This window comes from Perognathus longimembris, chromosome 1 (assembly GCF_023159225.1).
Source record: "Perognathus longimembris pacificus isolate PPM17 chromosome 1, ASM2315922v1, whole genome shotgun sequence".
NCBI lineage: Eukaryota > Metazoa > Chordata > Mammalia > Rodentia > Heteromyidae > Perognathus > Perognathus longimembris.
Genome location: NC_063161.1, coordinates 35910427 through 35934121, shown reverse-complemented (window position 1 = coordinate 35934121; position 23695 = coordinate 35910427). Strand labels below are relative to the sequence as shown.

General features: G+C 36.5%; 2 long non-coding RNA genes across 2 annotated transcripts; both read left to right on the top strand.

The window, feature by feature from the left end:
• Positions 1–227: 227 nt before the first annotated feature.
• Positions 228–22425, top strand: LOC125361292. The gene is made up of 3 exons (XR_007212933.1): positions 228–1162; positions 2552–2554; positions 22304–22425. It is a non-coding gene; the product is annotated as an uncharacterized LOC125361292 (long non-coding RNA).
• LOC125361284 lies at positions 16216–18229 on the top strand. Its single transcript, XR_007212931.1, has 3 exons — positions 16216–16965; positions 17156–17160; positions 17532–18229. It is a non-coding gene; the product is annotated as an uncharacterized LOC125361284 (long non-coding RNA).
• Positions 22426–23695: the final 1270 nt, after the last annotated feature.

The window sequence follows — 23695 nt, the reverse complement described above, 5'->3', positions numbered from 1 at the left end:
ACCTTACTCTATTCATGTAAGCAGAATTTTCATGACATAATCACCTCTTAAAGGTCTCACCTCTAAATACTGTTACACTTAGATTAGATTGTTGCAATTAGATTTTAACATGAGTATTAGAAGGATTATGCAAATCACAGCATATTCCAAAAACAAATTGTAAAATATATGCACCAAATTTAGGCACACCCAGTTTTGTAAACAAACATGATGAGACATAAAAACACAGGTAGATACCAACACAGTAATACTGGGAGACTAATGTTCTCCATTCTCATCAATAGGTATGTCATACAGACTGAAATTCATCAACAACAACAAAACAACTTCAGAATTGAACAGATCAAACATACAAACAACAGAATATTCCACTCAATGGTTTCAGAATGCACATTCTTCTCATCATCCCAAGGAACTAACTCCAAAGCAGACAATATTTTAGGACACATAGAAAGCTTTGACACATGAGAAAATTAAGATATCTTCCTATATTTTATCTGATCCCAATGAAATAAAAATACGAATCAATAAAAAGTGAAAACACAGGGCAAAACCCATTCCTATTAGCATCAATTAGTTGTACAAGGTTTCACTTTTACACATCCATATATGCAAACAATGTATATTCATCAGACTCACCTTCTTCATCATTCTATCTCATCTTTCCTGTCTCCTTCCCAAGCTAGTCTTGGCAAGCTTCATTGTTTCACTTCACACATGTACTTATAGTGCATAAAGGTAAATAAAGTTCTATATTCATACTCTTTTATGTTTTGCATTCATTATCTCCCTCTCACTAGTACACCAATCTCAGACAGGGCCTGTTTTATATTCCTGACATTCCCTTTTCAGTGTATATTCCGGACATTCTCTTTTTATTTTTATTCAAAGAGATTCCACTGGGATATTTCACACATGCATATACAGTTCTTTAATCAGATTGACCTTTCAACTCTTACTTTCCCTATACCTTCTACCCCTATTATTCAACTATTTTCAGCGAGTTTCATTTTGCTATCATCATTTGCTATCATCATTCACAGTTGCAATGTATTTCAATACTGTCATTCTATAACACTCTCTTTACCCTTACAAAATCCCCTCAGATAGTTCCACAATTACAAACATGATGGTGTGTCTGTGTGTGTGTTTACATATATGTGTATCTAGCATCCACATATGAGAGAAAATAAGGCAAAGGGACCCAAAGCAAATACAGAAGAAAAGATAGCCTCTTCAACAACCAGTGTTGGGAAGACTGGATATCCACATTCAGAAAACTGAACCTAGATCCTGTTACCTTGTACCAATATCTGTTCAAAGTAGATCAAAAATCTTAATGTCAGACTTGAAACTTCAAAACTACTACAAAAAGAATAGCAAAAACACTAGAATTTATAGGCATAAGCAGAAAATTCCTGAGTAGAACTCCAAAAGCTCAGCAAGGAAGGAAAAATGGGATTGCATTAAACTAAAAAACTTCTGCATAGCAAAGGAAGGAGTCACTAGATTGGAGAGACATCTACAGAGTGGAGAATATGCTAAAATGCAAACTGCCCATGTTTATTAATCCAATTAAGAGATTTGCGCACTGTTTTCCAAAGTGTGCTTCAAGTCCCAACAGATAATACATGTTCCATGGTCAGAAACTGGAAAATATGTTTGGAGATGGACACCATACATTGAAGTTTTCAAGGTATTATACCATAAGGAACTATGTTGATATCACATTTCCTGAACTTTTTAAACACTAAATATTTCTGCTAGAATAATATAATCCATCAAAAATCTGCTAGAAAACTCTTTAATATGCCACATAAGACCTCTACTATCTGGCTCTGCCATGATCAGTCTATCACTTCCTAATGTCAATGTATTCTTAATACTAAAGCCCTGTTGCCTAGCTGTTGGTTCTCTTTGAAGCTCTTTCTTCAAGACTTGTTTCAATAGTCACTTCTTGAAAAAAACTTTTCCAAAACCCTTATCACCTTCCATAGCACTCCATATTTGTCTCTTCAATTGTACTTATCACATGGTCATTAAACGATAGTTGTCTGTTGAATCTTATTTCCCACAAAACCTCTTGAAGGCAATGGTTATATTTTATTCATCTTTGTATCCCAACATGAACATATGCTATGGTCTGAATGATTATATTAAAATGTAATTTTCTATGCAATAACATTTGAAAAAATGGGTCTTTGTGGGGAGGGATAGTTAGGTCAGGAATGCTCTGCCTTCGTGAGTGGAATTAATGTTCTTTAAAAAAAAAAAAAAAGCTTAAAAGAGCTTGTTTTCCCCTCTACCATGGGAGAACTCAGTGAGAAGGCATAATTTTTGAAAGATAGAATGAGCTTGCCCCAAACACTGAATTTTCTGATCACTTCAAGTGGGACGTTTCATCCTCTATAGCTGTGAGCAATATATTTCTGTTGTTCAAAATTACCTAATCTATGGTATTTTTCTTATTGTAGCCCAGATGGACTAAGAACAAAATGTACTTGGCTTTAGTAAGAACCAAAATGAAGCAAATAGTGTCTGGCCCATATAGTAGGTACTATAAATAACCTTGAATTAAATGAATTAGAAATAGGTTCCTTTTAACCATAACCACTTTTCTTTGAATATAAAATCTACCTTTCCAGTTATGACTTTGTATCTGCACACAGCAAGTTCTTTGTAAGCAACACTGGCCACACAATTTGTCTTCCTTTTACCACTCTGACAGCACATATGATGTTATTGTTCTATAAATCTAAAGGGTATGACATTTTTCTCACTGAGTTTCCTTTCAGGCTAAATATTTCAGATGCACAGAACTGAGAAGGCAAAGGGAAAAGGATGTGGTTAAAGATTCCTTGGATTGGTTCACAAAAGGACATAGTGAAGTGTATTAATGCTGATGCCCTCTGTCAACATAGCCTGCTGATTTAAGAAAATGATCACAAGCAGCATATGTGCTGGTTAGGGAAGAGAAGAGCATTCCAGATGGCTGTGTTTCATTTGATTTTTAAACAGTCAGAGTTTTAGAAGGGAGAGGGGGAAAATATGTATCCAGGTCATTCCTAAGTCTTCTCCTGGGAGATCATCTGAAGTTTCTGCTTTTAAGCAGACTCTTGACTCATAAAAAAAATACTGCCTCTGCATGTAAGGCTGAGCACCACCTCAAAACTGGGGGCTCAATGGATGTTTACCAAAAAATGTCTTACTGAAGTATCTTTTTGTTTCTCTCAATTCTTATCACACAAGACTTATACTTGCTATTATATTTTTGCAGAGCAACTGAAATATTACTGACCTTTGACTTAGTGTGTGTTTATTGCTTAATATTTCTGCATAAATTAGCCTTTAATTTGAAAATGTCTTGCACTCTAATGGATTCTTTCTGCTATGAAATAAAGATTATCTGCTGAAAAGAACATCTGAATTACATCATCCACTTGTTCAGGGAAGGTCTGTCTCTTGTCCAATGACATTTGATTTCTACCTTATATGCTAAATTTTATAAATGCTATTACACAGTGGGCAACTTCCAAGTGCTCTGATCAAAGCACTTTAATAGAATTTTAACCCCACATATTCCAATATCATGATATGACAACAAAACAATATTTGCTTTTCTCCCTAGAATATGAAGAGTAGATATAGGACTACAGAGGAATTTCAACTGACCACTTGCCTATAAATAGTGGTAGCTACAGCCTGGTTGCTCTTTTCTAGAACTATGAATTAGGAAGAAATTATTAATAAAAAATGGTTTTTTCCCCCACAGTGAAGCAATAGAGAGAAAAACAGACAAAAAGAGGGCAGAAGCACAAATTTCCATCCTTTCTTTCTCTTGTTCCAATTTATTTTTTTTTACTTTAATTAAAATTGGATGCCAAGAATACTATTAGTGCTTTAAAAATGAGCTTATGGTCCATTTTATATATAATTTATTCCTTAATTTTCACTTTGTTATGGCTTTCAATCCTGCATCATAAATATTTGTATTTCCAATATAATAAGACATCTATTAATAGATTTTGAAATTGTAGATTTATGGAAATGTACTTTTGATTTTCCAAACTGTTATAACTAACGTTTTTTCTTTTTCTCATTATGACTTTCTCTACAACTTTTATGATCCATTTTCATTTTAGACTGTTCTGAAGTGAACTCTTAATGTATCTTCCAGGTATATGTGTTTGCACTTGTATTTACTTTCTTTTTACTTCTCTATTTTCAGTCAAATTAACAATGCTTCACAATTTAGATTATCAATGGACCTCATTATCTTGCTCTTTGTCTTCTTTGAGTCTTAGGAATAAGTGTCCAGTGAAATAAACAAGAGATTATTCTGACTCTATGGCACTCAGCCAGGCATCTTGACACAGCAGAGTCATTTTTATTCTTTGTATAATGACTCCAAATTACAGCCCACATCAGAAGAAGCCAGATTTCCAATCATCTCATAAAAAGCAATCATTCCATCCAAAATAAAACAAAAATACAAGTAGAAAACCCATTCACAATACAAATAGATAGATTTGACAAATATATACAGCTATTCCTTCTTTTGTTTAACAATGTTAGGAATAAAAGTTAGAGTTGTTATAATTTACTTTTCATAAAATACAACATGGCTTGCAATTCCATTCTCCTTAATGTTCCCCCCAATGTTCGATGTCAAACCTCGTCTATCCTTTTCTCTTTTATTTTCTGTATTCCTCTCTTCTTCTTTCTTTCCATTTTTTTGGCTCACTTTGTTCCATGGGGTACTCCTGGACTTGAGTCAACATTTATATTGTGGAGAGTCTACTAGATTAGCAGTTTATTAGAATAGTAACTCTCCTTTTAACTAGTTATTCTAAGTCAGATAAATTGTCAGAACTTCAGGTTTCTTTTATCTCTAAAAAAATAGTAGAGCTTTGATTTATTACACATTTATGTCTTCTGATTTTATTGGGAAAATAATTTAGTAGTATAGTATGGTAGTTCTCTTTTAAGTTTTTTGAGAAACCTCCACAATTATTTCCATAGTGGCTACACTAACTTATAGTCTCACCAACTTAAAAGGTTCCTTTTCCCCAAAATTCTTACCAGCATTTGTTGTTTATTATTTCCGTCAAGATAGCAATTCTGACTATGGTAAGATGAAGTTCCAGGGTGTTGTCATTTTTGTTTTTCCAGTAATGAGGTTTGAACTCAGGATACTATGCTTTTTCTGCAAACAGTCTACCACCTGAGCCTTAGCCTTTCTTGCTTTAGTTATCTTTCAGATACAACCTCATGCTTTTGCTTGGGGCCAGCATTTGACTATGGTTATCCCACCTACCTACTGTGCCTACTGTGTAACTGGAATTACAGGCAGGTACCAACAAGCCAAGTTTGGGCTTGAGATAGGGTCTCAATAACTATTTTACTGGCTTGGTCTCAAACTATGATCTTTCCAGTCTCCTCCTCCTAAGTAGCTGGGATTATAAGTGTTGGCTATTATACCCCACCAAACTATAGCTTTGGTTTCCATTTCTTTTATGGTTGAGGATGTTGAACATTTTCTCATGTTTATTGGAGATTTGTATTTCTTCCTTTGAGAACTATTTGTTCATTTACTAATTTGGATTGTTCTTTTGGTGTCTAATTTTTGGAGCTCTTTCCAAAATATATTCCAACATATTATGGATATTTTAGAGTAATATTCCACTGTGTATATACCACACTTTTCTTATCCACTCATCAGCTTTTGGATAGAAACATGTGTTCAATAGTTTGCCAATTATGAATAGTTCTGCCATAAATAAGTATGTGGTTGTGCAGGTGTCTCTTCTGTGTGATAATTTACATTCTTTCAAATTAAACCCCTTAATTTGATTTAAAAATAACATTTGTGCAAGAGTGATAAAGCAGTATGATATAAATTGTGACCTTCTTTTGTGCTTCTGTGTTGGGATTTACACATCTGAGGCCAAGTCTTTGGCTTAAAGTTTTAGTTACCCATACTTTTTCAGTTGAACTAGTCTCAGCGAGTGGCAGAGATAACGTGCTATTTATCTACTCTGGGCTAGCAGTATGCCAACAGTAGCCAAACATTTTCCCACATGATCAAGCTACCCAGCCTGATCCCCAGCACTACTCAGATTGAGTAGTGGGGGGTTTCTTATAGAAGTATTGGTTGTTTGCTTCTGGACTACTTTCACTATATAAGTTTCCCTTCTTTGTGCACTAGGAGCCACAGCTGGCTGCAGGAAGCTTTACAGCCTGTAGGACAGGCAGATTCTTACTCATTCCATAAGTTTTCCAATTGTGTCTCCAGGGGCAGCAAGTTCCAAATTTGAGTGATGCCAGTCTCACTCATATGAACGATTCAGAAGCACTAGGCTTGGGGTTCTCAAGCCCATCTAACAGCATACACACATGGGAACCTCAGTGCTTTCAGACTGTTCAGCAGTTCTACTCACTTTTGGAAAAGGAGGAAGGGAAATCATGTGATTTCCTAGACACTGGCTTGGGGCTCTTAGACCTACTTAGCGATAAACAAACACTAGGATGCAGTCCCTAGAGTTGGGCCTTAATGCTATAAGACCCTGACCAGGAGTTTACTTTCTTATGGTGAAAGGAGTTTGTAAATATAGCATGATTTGGAAGGCCTGGGCTCTGGGCTTCAAGACACACATAACCAGGAGGCATGCCTTCTATTGCTACCCTCAAGCAAGAAGTCTGGGTCCTTACCAGGGGGGAGCAGGGCTTTCACAACATCATTCATTGCCAGAGTTCCAGGCTTCCTGAACTTCTCTTCAGACACATCAGCCCTTTTCCTTTACTACAATCACCTTTGTGGTCATCTTTCACTCAGACACTGTCAGGATGTTCCAAGATTCCCTGACCCATAATTATTCCTTGTTTTGAAATTCACAGAAAACCCAATAATAGGTCCTCTTTCAAGGTGACATCTTGTGTACATGTGTGTGGTGAGTGTGTGTGTGTTTCTCTGTGTGACACACCCAGAGCACAACTGGTCCCGGGGCTTGAACTCAGGGCCTAGATGCTGTCTCTGAGTTTTTTTTGCTCAAGACTAATGTTCTACCACTTGAGCCACAGCTCCACTTCTGGCTTTTTGGTGGTTAATGGGAGATGAGTCTCATGTTCTTTTATGCCTGGGCTGGCTTTGAACTGTGATCCTCAGATCTCAGACTCCTGAGTAGCTAGGATTACAGGGGTGAGCCACCAGTGCTCAGCTCAAGGTGACATCTTGCTATAATGATCAGAGATAAGGGGAATGGCAGAATGCTTGTTTCCACCAAACTAGCCTTCTGTAATAGAACAGTCACTATCTCACCAAATCCTCAAAATCATTATTATCCTGTTCAGATTTTCATGGTTTAACCTTGGTAAATGGAAAGTTTCTTTCTTTTAGGTTATTAAGGTTTGGCATAGTTCCTGGGTCATATACTTCCATCAGGTCTGGCGTTTATGTTCATGGTAGTTGGTGTGGAACCTGAGTCTTTAGGGAAAAGATGTTGGCCTTGGATTTAAGGATATAAGGAGTAAAGCATGAATGTGAAAGCTGGCCTGGCACTGGGTTTACTGAGGCAAGCCTAAAGCCTGGGTATTTTTCAATCTTAAGGCTGCAGAGCCCAGGCTGGCACTGGAGCCTGTGTCCATGTGAGTTTGTCTAGGACCTGAGGCAGTGAATGATAACCTGGTGCTGGGCTGGGCCTGTAGCCTGGGACTGCAGCAGTCTATGTGGCGCCTAGAGTATTTGGGGTCTGTGTGGCACTGGGGTTCCTGCAATAGGTTTGGTGTTAGATTTTATGGCCACTGAAGAGGTTATGGCTCTGGAATGTTGCACTGTGAAAACTTATGCGAGAAGTGTTGTAGTATCTTATTCTATTTTTATGTCACATTGCAATACTCAAGACTGAGTTAATTATAAAGATCAATTTATTTTCTGCTTATTCTGGAGGCTGTAAAATCTATGATCAAAGGCACCAGAAGGCTTAGTTGTCTAGCGTGTACTGCTTTTTGCTCCCAAAACTTCACATTATTGTAGTGTCTAGAAGTGAGAAATACCATGTCTTCACATGTAAAAAGGCAAAAGGAAAAGAAAGTAAGCCAAATATTGCATGTGGACTCTTTTTCGAAGACCTTCATCTCATTCACAGAGTAGAAACTCTCAAGGATGGGAGCCTCCCACCTCTAACCATCACATTTGCCATTAAATTCTAACACTTGAATTTTGGAGGGGACACATTTGAATAACACAGTACCTGAGTAATGTGGAACTGTCCTTTGTACCTTCTTCAATTCATCCTTTCTTATTTCTATGATCATTTGTTTTATAATCTCTTACCCATATTCTTTGCTCTTGTGAAAGCATTTATAAATTTAGGAAATTACTCAAATTTGATGTTTCTGTGAGGAGACAGGATCTGGAAATTACATCCATCACCTGGATACTGTCTTGATGTTAGTCCCCAATAATTAATTTTAATCTTTCCACATAATTTGTTTGTCAAATATTTGACTTATTTGCCAGTAGGTGGCACTCCAAAGTAAAGTTAGCATGCTGTCACTATGCACCCCTCCTACCCAAAATACCTTAAATATTTTTCCTAATTTGTTATTGGTTAATTAAAATAAGGTAATTAATAAGGAAAGCATTTTATATTTTTGGTAGTAAAATTTTCTTACTTGGCAATTAGATAATTCTTGTTATAGAATTCCTAAGTAAATTCATATATGACATGTAAGAAATGCTAAGAAAAAGAATAAAAATAAAAACATTATGTCCTTCTTTCTAACAAAATTTAGAACTGAGATGTGATAAATAAAAATAAGATAAAGGGGCAAGTGCTGGTGGCTTACTGTAACCCTACATACTCAGGAGACTGAGATTGAGATATAAGGATCACAGTTTAAAGCCATCTCAGACAGAAAGTCCATGGGACTTATTTCTAATTAGCTACCAAAAAGTCAGAAGTGGAACAGTAGCTCATGTGGTAGAACACAAAAGCTCAGGGACAGCACCCAGACCTGGAGTTCAAGCCCAGGAACCGATAGGTACAAAGAAGGAAAGCAAGTGGTGGAGGGGAGGGAAAGAGAAAGAGGGGGGGGGGGAAGGAGGGAGGGAGGGAGGGAAGAAGGAAGGAAGGAAAAAAGGAAGGAAGGAAGGAACGAAGGAAGGAATGAAGGAAGAAAGGAAGAAAGAAGGGGGGAGGGAGGAAGGAAGAAAGTAGGAGACAGTTACTGGAGTAGGTTAAGTAGATTACCTGCTTAGCAAGATCATGGCCATGAGTTCAAACCTCATACAAGGTGGGGGAAGTGGAGGGAGAGAGAGGAAAGGAAAGAGTGTAGGGCTTTAGAACTGGATAAAAGTGGATAGTTTGAAGCCAGGCCCAGTGGCTTGCGCCTGTAATCCTAGATACTCAGGAGTTTGAGATCTGAGGATCTTCGTTTGAAATGAGCTCAAGCAGGAAAATCCTTGAGATTCCTCTCTAGTTAACTACCAAAAAAGCTGGATATGGAGCTGTGACTCAAATGGTAAAGTGCAAGCCGAGAGCAGAAAAGCACAGGCACAGCATTCAGGCCATTTCAAGCCCTAGGATCTGAGTACAGACACACAGACACATACACACACACATGCATGTGCACACATACACACACAAAGTGGCTTGAAATGATCTTGGCCAATTTCTATGCATGATACTATGTAAGCCATTGACCAAGTTTCTCCATTTAAAAAGTAGGAATAATATTTATTTTGTAGTATTATGATGAAAATTATATGCACAAATTTTGTAAAAGCACCTCATATATAATAGGTGCCAAATGAATGGTATTTTCTTCCTCCTCAAATAGTATATTAAATGGTTTAAAAATTTATTCATGGTGATTATCCTAAGTTCAACTTTCAATTTCTCCTCATATTGAATAAGTCTACTACTGTATTTATTACTAAGTAAAGAGCTTGCTGATGTTTTGCTTTCTATATATGCCTAATTGAAAGTTATTTAAATCAGTGTATGACTAAAGGAATTTCCAATAAATATTCAATAAATACATTATATTTATACATGTATTTCATATATGTGTATATATGTATATAAATGTATCAGCCATCTTGATTTACACATGACTTTTTGGAACTGACATAAACCTAATGAGTGGGCACAATGCCCTGTAAACAGATGGATGTGAAAACTCAGGTGCCAGAAATCCATCATGTTCACATAGAATGTTAAAATAGCAACAGTTCTCACAATTGGTCATCTGATCTTTCTAAAAATTAAGTCTATCAGAAATATAAAACAAATTCTGAAATATGTATTTATTCAGTAGTATTTATTAATAACATTTATATCACAGAAAATGTGAAAATATGTAGAGGTCAACAATAGGGGAATCCTTAAATTTCTCTATTTATATAATGGTTAAATTGTGCTCTATTAAAACCATGATATGTAGCCACAATATTGTGCTTCAGGAGAATTTTAAGAAATGGAAAATTATCCTAATATATATGTGAAGATACTGAGTAAAAATTGTCTGGTATGCTAACTTCTGAATAGCTCTATAATATATACACATTAAGAAGGAATCAAAGACTATCCATCAATGCCAAGAATGAAGTTCTGAGTGATTTTTGCTTTGGCATTTTTAGCTACTTATATTTTGTAAGATTTTAACATGAAAAAAATACATATATGTCTTTATTTGAAAACTGTTTCTCATCAAAACCCTGCTATAGCACTTATCTTCATTTAAATGAAATATTGCTGCAGGATACTAATTGGTCTTTCTGCTTCTGCTTCTTAATCCTTTGCAGTCAGACTTTAACACAACAGATCATGTCACTAGTCTACTACAAATGACATATGTCACTTAGGGTTAAAAAGTCAGGATCAAAACAGTGTACAGTGACTTATGGTTGAGACTTTGTAACTCCTCTCCACAGGACTCCCAACATTCTCACATCTTTACCTTCTTACCTATCTGCTAGTGGGATCTTACTTGCTTACTCATTTCTAGTCACACTAGTCTTCAGGATGGACCCCAAACAAACCAAGGTTTTGTATTTATGGTTCCCTCTGCCTGAAATGCTCTTCCCCAGATATTCAACGATGAATTTTCTTATTTCCTTTGGTTTCCTAGTTAGTCATCACATTAGCGAGGACTATATGTTCATCCTGTTTAGCATTATAATCTTCCATACACGCGATCTCTACCCTGATTCTTTATATCCTGCTCTGCTTTGTCTTTTGCCTGTACCTAGACACCTATTACATATGACAAGTTTATTTTCTTTCTGTTGGATGCCTTACTTGCTTAGAGTTTTAGCCTACAAAGCAGGGATTAGAGGCTGTTTTGCTATCCAAAGTATCCCCATCTGGGGGCTGGGAATATGGCCTAGTGGTAAAGTGCTCCTCTTATATACATGAGGCTCTGGGTTCGATTCCTCAGCACCACATATATAGAAAAAGCCGGAAGTAGTGCTGTGGCTCAAGTGGTAGAGTGCTAGCCTTGAGCAAAAAGAAGCCAGAGACAGTGCTCAGGCGCTGACTTCAAGCCCCAGGACTGGCAAAAAAACAAAACCAACCGAAGTATCCCCATCTGTCTCATGGTAGATTACTAAACAGGAGCTCAAGGTTGGCAGTAAGTTCTCAATGTCAGCCAAAAGCAATAAAACATCAGAGAGCAATTTAGGAGGATTGAATCTTGAGTTCTATGTTTATACTTTGGGGGGGGGGGTACTGGTGATTGAGGGCAGAGCCTTGTACTTGTGGGGAAGGTACTTTACCACTTGAATCACACTTTCAGCACCTTTTTAAAATTGCTGGTCCCGAGGCCTGACCTCAGGTCAGGGCCTGCAAGCTATCCCTGAGCCTCTTTGTGCTCAAGGCTAGTACTCTACCATTGGGCTACAAATACCATGTCTGGCTTTTTTCTGAGTAGTTTATTGGAGATAAAGTCTCATGGTCTTTCCTGTCACGGGTGACTCTAAAAGGCAATCCTCAAATCTCAGCCTCCTGAGTAGCTAGGATTACAGGTGTGAGCCCCTTTGTGCATTGGTTATTTTGAGGTAGGGTGTCAATTTATGCTGGGGCCAGTGTGGATTGCAGTGCTTCTGCTTTTGCATCCTTACGTTGCTGGAGGTGATAGGTACCCACTACTGTTCCCAGCCTTGTGCTTCTACCATAGCTTGAGAAGGCAGAAGAGGGTCACAGCACCCAGCCATTGACTGAGATAAAGTCTTGAAAGCTTTTATGCCCAGGCTTCTCTTGATCGGCAATCCTCTGATATGCCTCTCCATTAGCTAGGATGATGAGCTTGAGCCACCTGGCTATAATTGGTTTTACTAAGAACTGTCACAGTAATAACTGTAATGCATATTTATCAGTCTCATCCATTAGTTAACGAGTTAGCTTAAAACTTCAAATAGAAAGTGAAAAATATTGTGTTTTTTTTTTAACTGTTGTAACATTTTAAGGGGAGAAGGGCTATTAATCCATTGTTAGATTAGATTGAAGGGCTCTTGGTTAATGTCACTTTCTACATTATAAAAAATGTAAACAAACTTGATTAAGTACATTATGATTTAAGTGTTGTACTTTTTAAGTTTTAAAGTAATAAACTTGTCTGACAATATGGGATTATTTTTCTATTTGTCTGCTGATGATTAATGATCAGGCCAATGAAGCAATCATTTCACATACTAGTAGGGTTCCTTCATTAGAGCATACTTTTTTCTTAATTAATGAGGCTAAAGAAATGTTTTATTGAAACTGACAAATTCAAGCTGATGCCAGTCATTTACATAAAGGATATCTAAGATTTTTTTAAAAAAATCGATCTTTTCAATAGAACAAAAAAATGTCTTTTTTTTTTCCTCCTTAAGAATTCTGAGGGCTGGGAATATGGCCTAGTGGCAAGAGTGCGTGCCTCGTATACATAAGGCCCTGGGTTCGATTCCTCAGCACCACATATACAGAAAATGGCCACAAGTGGCGCTGTGGCTCAAGTGGCAGAGTGCTAGCCTTGAGCAAAAAAGAGGCCAGGGACAGTGCTCAGGCCTTGAGTTCATGGCCCAGGACTGGCCAAATAAAAAGAATTCTGAATTTAAGAAGTGGAATTGTGGCTCAAATAATTGTACCAGTCCTGAATGAAAAAGCCAAACAAAAACACAAGGCCCTAAATTTAAGTCCCAGTAAAGGGACCATAAAGTAAATAAATGGATAAGTAAATAAGTCATTCAATTAACTAGTCTGACTTATATTTATTGCTTAGAAAAATAACAAAAATTATGGTTTAACACACACTTATCTTGAAATATTAACACAGCTATACATTTTAATTTAGTTTATGAAAAATATACCATCAATAAGTTTATAGTGGCAAATATTTTTTCAGGTAACTTTAATAATTACATGTACTCATAGATCTCTATAGGAGACAAAATCAGAAGTTCTGATAGTTGAAGTAACAGATTTCTAAGATTTTTTTATTTTGTGCATTTCAATTGATTACCCACTTCATAGACATGCAATGGCTCTGTGCTTCATTAGACTGGATTATCAGATTAACTACTTGAAAGCCTTTTTAAAATACAGATCATGTATAGATCTGAGAAGAAGCAAATTTACACAGAGAATATGTATAGGTAAAGAGCAATATAGCAAGCAGCTAAAAATTCCAGGAAGCTGGAAATAATATAAACTGATTAATCCCTCCTCACTTACAGTGTCCAACTAAGCCTCACCTGAAGCTCTAGTTCTGCTCCAAATTCACAGTTCAGTAATGTTGTCCCTAGTCACGAAAAACTGATGGCACATAATATGCATAGCTCAGTTTTCTTTGCATCAGTTTAATCTTCCTCAAACTTTCTACAATAATTTTCCTCAAAGTAACTGGATCCCTAGGCCTTGTTAACTTGTGCAGTGCTCTAGTTCTCTAAAATTAGAATCTGTTTATTGCACCCCACCCCAATTTTCTAGGAAAAGGCACATAAGTAGGGGACAGATAGATCAATGATCAATCTATGAGTTTTTTCTAATGATACAGTTATAAATGAATCTTACATGAGATCCAATTTAGAGTGAATAAAGATATTTGTTGTTGGATCAAATGAGAAGGTGTTACTTTAGTTACTCAAAGATTAAACCTGGCCATGGTGGCTCAGGCCTGTAATCCTAGCTACTCAGTAGACTGAGATCTGAGGGTTGTGGTTCAAAGCCAGCCTGGGTAAGGCTGAACAGTAAAGCTGAGGGACAGTGCCCAGACCCTAAGTTCAAGCCCCACAACCGATTAAAAAAAAGAAAATAAAAGATTAAATCTACCTAAAAAACAAGGTTTTCATGGCTGGTTTTAAAGTACAATAGTCATATTTTAATTATCAGAATAGTTCCACTATTATTTTGAACACTTATGTATATTATGGAAGAAAACTAAATGAAAAGCCCTTTGTTTTTCTTTTGAATCTATACACTTTATAGATATAAAAGCAAAGTATTGTGGTGCCAGTGTAAAGCACAAAAATGTTGGGCTTAAATAGTGCCAGTGTAAAGCACAAAAATGTTGGGCTTAAACAATTTCTTTCTAGTAATCTTTTTTTTTTTTTTTTTGCCAGGCCTTGGACTGAGGGCCTGAGCACTGTCCCTGGCTTCTCTTTGCTCAAGGCTAGTAGCACTCTGCCACTTGAGCCACAGTTGCCACTTCTGGCCGTTTTCTATATATGTGATGCTGGACCCAGGGCTTCATGTATACAAGTCAAGCACTCTTGCCACTGGGCCATATTCCCAGCTCCCCTAGTTATCTTTAGGATCAACTATTTATATATAAATCATGGGAAATACCACTTTGGTTACTTAGCTTTTCAGGTAATAGAACTATAACTTCCACAGAGAACAGATTTCTCTGATTCTGTTCCCTTACTCAATAAAGTATATTAAATATAGTCTCAAACTTATATAGATTTCAATCTGAGTATAATTTAAATATCATAATATAGACATTCATAGCTAAACATGAAATATAGGTATAGAGTAAGTTTGAGTTGTACAAATATAGTGAACAATTACTTTGTGAAAAAATGTGTTAACTGGTAAGAATTTGTTCTTTGTCTTTGGAAAATGTATGGTCTAGTTATAGAAACTGAAATAGACACACGACAGCCTGACCTATCAAATAAGTAATATAAAAATACATTTAGGAAGGTAGGGAGACAATGTAGACTGAACTTGAAAGAACTGTTTCATGGAGGAAAAAAAAACCAAGTCTTTAAAATAAACATTAATTTCATATTTGTAAGCAAAGTGTACAAAGCATACGTATCATGAAGGTATAACTGTATATAACAATGTACTACTTACTGCAAAGATTAAGTTAATTGTCATGGATTAGAATGCTGGCAACATGAAAAAAGTTATCTTCAAGGGATGTTGAATTAACAACTTGAAATCTAAATAACACACATATCAACTTGATCCTACCTCAGTTCTTTTTTGCCAGTCCTGGGGCTTGAACTCAGGGCCTAGGCACTTTTTCTGAATTTCTTTTTGCTCAAGGCTAGCACTGTACCACTTGAGCCACAGCATGACTTCTAGTTTTTTTCTGTGTATGTGGTACTGAGGAATCGAACCCAGGGCTTCATGAATGCTAGGCAAGCACTCTACCACTAAGTTACATTCCCAGCTCTGCTACTATCTCAGTTCTTGTAGATCTTTGTGCTGAAATGTTGCCTACTCAGAGACTGTTTCAATGACCACCTTATCTGAAAGAGAATCTTACTTCTTTGATATTCTCTAGCTTTTATCTTGCTTTATACTTCTTTTCACTGCACACTATTATTGAATATTTATGTATTTATTGTCTATTTCCTCCACAAAACAGAAGGTTTATATATCGTTCTTACTGCTCTATCTGTTCCCTCACCAATAAACCAAACAATCCCAGTGCTTTGTACTTCATACTATATCACTAAACCATTTTATAGTTTAAAAGTTTGACTAGATATATGCTAGATATTATTGCAAATATCAATAGAATTATTGACCTTGAATATTAAATCTTAAATAATATTAAAGTATTTGGTTTATTCTTTGCCCTTTTCTGAGCAAAACTGTATTGTTTTGTTAGGAACAAAAATGCTGATTTAAAATATTGTAAAAATCTTGGAAGTAGGTGTGACTCAAGTAGTAAAGTACTAACTAGCCTTGAGTGAAAAAGCCAACATCAACATACAGATAATTCAAAGCTCTTCTCACCTTTTCTTCCCCTTCACAAAACTCTAGTTCGTGGAGACTTGGAAACTGGGTGGGAGAAATATGGTTTTCCAAAACTTAGAAGTTTAGTCCTGTTGGTTTGTGGCAGAAGAAGAGTAAAAAAGACAAATATTTACCCTTAACTGGGTGAGATTAACTGATAATCTGTGTGACAGTGTCTGGAAGCTGTATTTCCAATGAGGCTTCTTTGCAGAGCTTCTGATTTTCCTGGGTGGCCATCTAGATCAAGCTTTCTTCCATTCCCCTTGCTGTGATCTTATGATGGTAAGTTAGGGCTGGTTGTGACAGTATTTACTTTAGTACTATGGCATTATATAGAATGTGAAGAATGTAGTACATTTTATTTTCAGCTTTGAGGCATAATCACAATTATATGGCAAAGGGAGAACTCCCACTCAATATTATAGTAGAAATGTATGTACAAAAATCTCTAGCTATATGTGTGCTACTGTTGTGCTGTTGTTAGTTTAATTCCTTGCTTAAGGTATTGTTAAACCTCCAAGAGTAACCTCATTAGAACAAAGGATTATCCTACCTTTTAGGAAATTCTAAATAGTTAGGGAGCTCTGTGCCAAGTCATAAAAACACCAAACTAAAATAGAGCTTTCAATAAACATGCCTACAAAAATGACAATTAGATATGATAGAGATATATCTAATAAATTCACAGGCATTTCACTCTCAAGATATATATATATATAATAATGTAATTCCCCATTCTTCATATGTCATGTGTATGTAGCACATCTCTGTATTGTGTGCTTCAAATTTTTGTCCATATACTGAATTTTTCTTATTACTCACCACCTTTGGAATCAATCGTAGCAATGATAAGGCCACTAAATAAATTATTATTCTGTAGCGATTGCGTGAATAACTATGATCATGGTGTATAGTCACAGTTCTTCAAAAGTGTTTATATTACTGAAGATTGAAAAACAGAATATCGTCTGTAGATCTGTAGTATAATAACTTAACACCTCTGGGGAGGTGAGTGGGCTGAAAGTTGAGTTTATCATTGGGCAATGATGTAATCAATCATGTTTACGCTTTGAAGGCTCCTTTAAAAGGACTTGGTCCAAAGAGCTTCTAGGTGATAGATTCCTAGAGAGGAGTACACCTGAAGAGAACATGGGATGTCCATGTTTTTCTCATACTTTGCCCCAGGTGTCTCTTCCATCTGCCTGTTCATCTGTGTCTTTTGTAATATTCTTTATAATAAATGGGTGAACATAAGTAAAGTGTTTCTCTGAGTCCTGTGGCTTTTTGTAGCAAATTAATCAAACCTAAGGAGATGGTCATAAGAATTCTGGTGTATAGTCTATCAGTCAGAAGGGACACTGACTACTACATCTGAAGTGGGAATCAGTCTTACGGTACTGAGTCCTCTGATGTTATCTCCAAGTAGCAGGTGTCAGAACTTAATTAGATGGTCATAAACTGTAATGTCCTTTCCTACACTGTCAGCTGGAGAATTGACAGTACGGTATGTTGGGAAATAAAACTCATATATCCATTGCCAGAGGTAGTATGTGTTGAGTGGTGCATGGATAGGGGAAAAGTTTGGTTTTCCCATCTCTTAGCAGCAAAACACAATGACTAGCACATAATAGAGTCAATCACTTAAACGATGACAACAAATTAATATTAAGTACAGAGCTACCTTATTAAGGAAAATTTATTCTATCATTCTCAGACTGGTTTTATTAAAAGCATTTTTATGTATCTGGAATAACATTTAAAAAGGATAAACTTTACAAAAAGTTCAGGAAAAGTGGCATGAAAAATAATGCAGTTTTGAAAACCCCCCATTATAAGAGATCGTAGAGGCTCAATTTCCAAATGTAATCATGCTACTCAGTATACCTGATGTGGGAAACGAACTATGTAACTTGTGGGCGGTGATGTGCGCGGGAAGGAAGGGGTGACTGTCCATAAAAAGCAATCCGGGTGCTGGTGGCTCACACCTGTAATCCTAGCTACGCAAAAGGCCGAGATCTTGGGTTCAAAAGCCAGCTCATGCAAGAAAATCCACGAGACTCTTATCTCCCAATTAATCACAAGAAAACCAGTGGCTTTTTTCTTGTCAGTCTCAGACTGGCAAGAAAGAAAGGAAAGAAAGGAAGAAAGAAAGGAAAGAAAAGAAGAAAGAAAGAAAGAAAGGAAGGAAGGAAGGAAGGAAGGAAGGAAGGAAGGAAGGAAGAAGAAAGAAAGAAAGAAAGAAAGAAAGAAAGAAAGAAAGAAAGAAAGAAAGAAAGAAAAGAAATTTACTCATTTCCTGACTTATGAGATGGAAGCTTTTCCGTATACAACCTTAATAATAATAAAATTATATTTTAAAAACAGAATTCCAAATTCCTTTCACATACCATTTTGGTATTTTAAACATCACATATGATTTGAAATATATAGGAATATACATATTCTGCATATGTTTGCTTGATATACTATCACTATAGTCATCCTGAGATTTCACAAAAGGCTGAAAAATTTTAACAAAGATACTCCAGTAATACAAAATGCTTTTATAAGTAAACAGTAACCTCAGTTTGTATAGAAGACAGATCCACAGTGATTTTAAAAAGAATATGTACGAAAGAACATGCTTCCTCTGCCAAATGAGAACATTATTAGAGATGCTGACTACTTACTGCCATATACTTATTTTAGAATGGTGATTATTTCAGTTAAAGTACACTATCGTTAATGATTTTTTTTTGGTGGGGGGAGGCCTGGGGCTTGCACTCAGGGCCAGAGCCCTTCATGTACATGAGGTGAGCACTTTACCACTAGGCATATTTGCAGCCCTCGTTCATGTTTTCAAAAAAAACATACTGTTTTAGAACATATGCTTTCATGATTTTAAGCAATATACAAAGAAGCTATGCCTATGGGCCAGTATGTTTTTAGGGGTGCTACTGAATTTGTTACAGATTGGGCAGACAAGCTACATTCTTCTTGTCCTTTATATTTTGAATGGTTTCAGAGTTGAACACTGGCATCCTTAATTTGTTGTCGATTTTTCTTAAACTTCAGTCATTTTAGGGATCCTGTTAATTCAGTGAAACATTTGTCTTACTGAAGACTTACTTGTAATCATAACTGTTGTTTGTTTAAATCATTTGGGACTTCACAGAAAGTTTCCAATGCAGGTTTTGAGAACTAATTCTATTTATGCTTAACCACATAATCTGCAGGAAGTTCCTTTTTTGAAACAAACTGCTCTTCAGCTATTGACCAAATCATTTACTTTTGATTTCAGAAGCTGTTGTTTCTGATGTGTACTAAACAAATGTGTATAGTTTTCTGAGCCAGACTTGTTTCCTGGCATTATAATGTAATGTAAGATGGATGGTTAGAAGCCATGTGTCAGGTTTTCTATTTAACCCTTTCAGAACTGAACTGTTTCCTTTTATTGATTTCTCTTCATTGTGATAAATGTTTACAAGCACTCAGAAGTAGGTTAATTCAGATGTCGGTTACCATACTGTTTTAGGTTATTTCTTGTACCTTGTATTATGTTCTACACATTTAGTTCTTCAGGGATTTATTTCACAAACTGTGTGATGTAATTGATTAGCAATAGAATACTGAGTAAGATTTTATCATGTTTGTAGAAAAAATACTCAGCTATGTTTCACCCATGAAATATTTTCAATTGAACACTTTCAAAAAATAACTGAGGCCAAAAAAAGGGGAAATTTGAGGTTAAATATAAAAACAGTTTTTGAGCTAAGAATTATAGAATTAACTGTCTGTAGTAGAGGATTTTTATGTTGTCTCTTCCAAGCCCAAGATTTTCCTAGAATTATATATACTTCATTATCGTCACTTCATTTAATTTCTATTTATACTGAATGTAACTTTGCTGTTAGTTTAGGTTCTGCATTTTAAAAAGTAGGCTAATATTTACCATTTTACCATTTTATTTTATATTTTTTGCCAGTCCTGGGGCTTGGACTCAGGGCCAGAGCCCTGTCCCCCCTTTTTTTTTTTTTTTGGCCAGTCCTGGGCCTTGGAATCAGGTCCTGAGCACCTTCCCTGGCTTCTTCCCGCTCAAGGCTAGCACTCTGCCACCTGAGCCACAGCGCCCCTTCTGGCCGTTTTCCATATATGTGGTGCTGGGGAATCGAACTGAGAGCCTCATGTGTTGGAGGCAAGCACTCTTGCCACTAGGCCATACTCCCAGCCCCCCTGGCTTCTTTTTGCTCAAGGCTAGCATTCTACCACTTGAGCCACAGCACCACAATCTGGCTTTTTCTATATATGTGGTGTTTAGGAATCGAACCCAGGGCTTCATATATGCAAGGCAAGCACTCTACCACTAGGTGATATTTCCAGCGACCAATATTTATCATTTTAATGAGACATTAAGGCTGTTACTCCTTAAGAGGCAGAAATAATTCTTTCATTAAACCTGGTATGTATATACAAGTTACTTTCACTATTTTACTATTTAACCATGTGCCCCTTTTCAACAGATTTAATGATGTGTCTTTAAACTTGATTTACTGAGATATATATATATATATATGTATGTATGTATGTATGTATGTATGTATGTATGTTTGTTTTTTGCCTGTCCCTTCATGTATGCAAGGCAAGCACTCTACCACTAGGCCATATTCCCAGCCCTGTGTTATGTATTTTTCTATTTTGGGGGGAGTTAACTTGACTCAAGCTTGAATGGAAGGTTTCCAAAGGTATTTTTTTGTTTTTGTATAGGGTCTTGCTAACTTTGCCCAGGCTATCCTTTTGCCTCCAACTCTCAAGTAGCTGGGATTATAGGCAGGTAGTACCCTACCTGGCTGAATTTTTAAAATGAAGATACTTGTAATTTATATGTAATGAGCAAATAACTGGTATTTTGACTGATAACAATCACGTTTTAAGTTATTTTTAATGTTAAAAATGGTACTTTTAACAAAGGCTAATTGACAAAATAGCCTTTGATTCTTCTGCATTGTACAGAAATGTTTTATTGTAAGAATGTGAATGGATAAAAACTTACATTGACCTTGAGATGTGTGTGATATATAAATTTAGTGGGATACAATAATGTGAGGTATCAAAAGTGGATCTGATACCACATCTAATGGCAAACTATTCTAACAAGTGATTTTCTCCTTTTTGGTTAGAACTAAATCTTAGCAATGATTTACTTATAAACACCCATTTCAACAGTCACCCATATCATCCATAGCACTCCAAATTCCTACTACCCTAGTCTATCTAAATCCTATTAGACCCCTCTGATTCTGACCAACTGGCTTACATTCATTTCTGCTGCCCTGTGTTATGGGATGAATTCTGTCCTCCCCAACACAATTCATATGTTGAAGTCCTAATCCCCAGTACCTCAAAATGAAACTATTTCAAATGGCTACTATTATACTAAGAAATGTTCAACATATTTAGCCACAAAGAAAACACAAATCAAGACTACAATAAGATTCCATTTCACTCCAGTCATAATGGGAATCATCAGGAAAACAAGCAACAACATGTAGGTCAGCATGTAGAAAAAAGGAAACCTCATATCTAGTGGGAATGTAGACTAGTATTACTACTATAGAAATCAGTATGGCAGTTCCTCAAAAAATAGAACTACCAAACAACTCATGGCATACCATTCTTGAACATATATCTGAAGGAGTAAATCTGTATATAAGAAAGATACCTGTATACCCATGTTTATTGTAGCTCTGTTCACAATAGCCAAATTAGCAAATCAGTTGAGGTGCCTAATGAAGGGATAAGTATGATGTGTATATACACACATACTATGGAATATTACTCCAATGTAAATGGAAGAGATGTCATTTATAAGAAAACTGATGGAACTAGAGATCATGTTGAGATAAGCTGAGCTCAAAAAGCCAAATAGTTTTCACTCGTTTATGGAATATAGACCAAAAATGATTACAGTAGGTTATGAATGTAAAAGGGTATGTAGGTGTAGCAGGGCACCACTGTGAGGGGGTGGGGAAAAGGAGTTACTGAGAAGATGATCCAAGTACATTAATATAAATAGATGATGTCAGGACACAGACCAGGACAGAAAGACCATGCATGTGAAGACACTTGAAAAAAGACAGCTATCAACTAGCCAAGTCAGATCCTCAGAAAACCCCTTAATACTTGCATTGTAGCCTCCAGAACTGTGAGAAATAAATTTGTTTTTCTTTTTCTTTTTTTTTTTTTGCCAGTCCTGGGCCTTGGACTCAGGGCCTGAGCACTGTCCCTGGCTTCTTTTTGCTCAAGGCTGCACTCTGCCACTTGAGCCACAGCGCCACTTCTGGCCATTTTCTATATATGTGGTGCTGGGGTATCAAACCCAGGGCTTCATGTATGCGAAGCAAGCACTCTTGCCACTAGGCCATATTCCCAGCCAAATTTGTTTTTCTTAAGTGACCCACACTAAGGATTTTGTATGGGAGCCCTAGCAAACTAACAGTCTTTTGCTCATGCTACTACCATCACTGAAAGTTCTCTTCATTTTATTTATATTTAACTAAACTATGTGCCATTCAACAAGGCCATTTTGTGAAGCTATTTCTCACACAACAGCTTTGTCTAAACTTCCCTCTTTTGAACTAATAGTTTCTAACCTGTAGGAGATTTTTATCATTTCATACTACATAAGATCATGAGTTAACCCAGGTAAAAGCCCTTAAAACAGTGCTTAGCTTACATTAAGCCTTAACTATGTGCTACTTCTGCTGCTATTTCTTAACTATTTATTTTTCCTAATCAAATTTCTTTTCCTTCTGGAATAAAGTTTGTGCTTTCACCTTATAAGTGATAAAATTGCCATTAAAGAGGTTTTTACCAAGTGGATAAGTAAATTTCCTAAGACATATATAGTAGAAAGCTAAAGCACGAAAGAAGCACTGGATATTTACACGTATTAAATATTAATGTTCTTGTACAACCTTTTTTTTGTTGTTGTTGTTGTTGCCAGTCCTGGGGCTTGAACTCAGGGCCTGAGCACTGTCCCTGGCTTCTTTTTTGCTCAAGGCTAGCACTCTGCCACTTGAGCCACAGCGCCATTTCTTGCCATTTCTTATATATGTGGTACTGAGGAGTCGAACCCAGGGCTTCATGTATACGAGGCAAGTACTCTTGCCACTAGGCCATATTCCCAGCCTGTACAACCTTTTGAAGTGTAGAAAAAAAAAAAAAAGAAAGCCAAAACTGATGGTAGTTTGGATGACTACAGACTTGCAGAAAAACCCAATTAAAAAGAAAAAAAAAATTCCAAGCGCTGATGGCCCATGCCTATAATCCTAGCTACTCAGGAGGCTGAGATCTGAAGATTGCAACTAGAAGCCAGCCCTGGGAAGAAAAGCCTGTGAGACTATTATCTCCAATTAACTACCAAAAAAGCCAGAAGTGCAGATGTGGCTCAAGTGGTAGAGTGCTAGCCTGAGCAC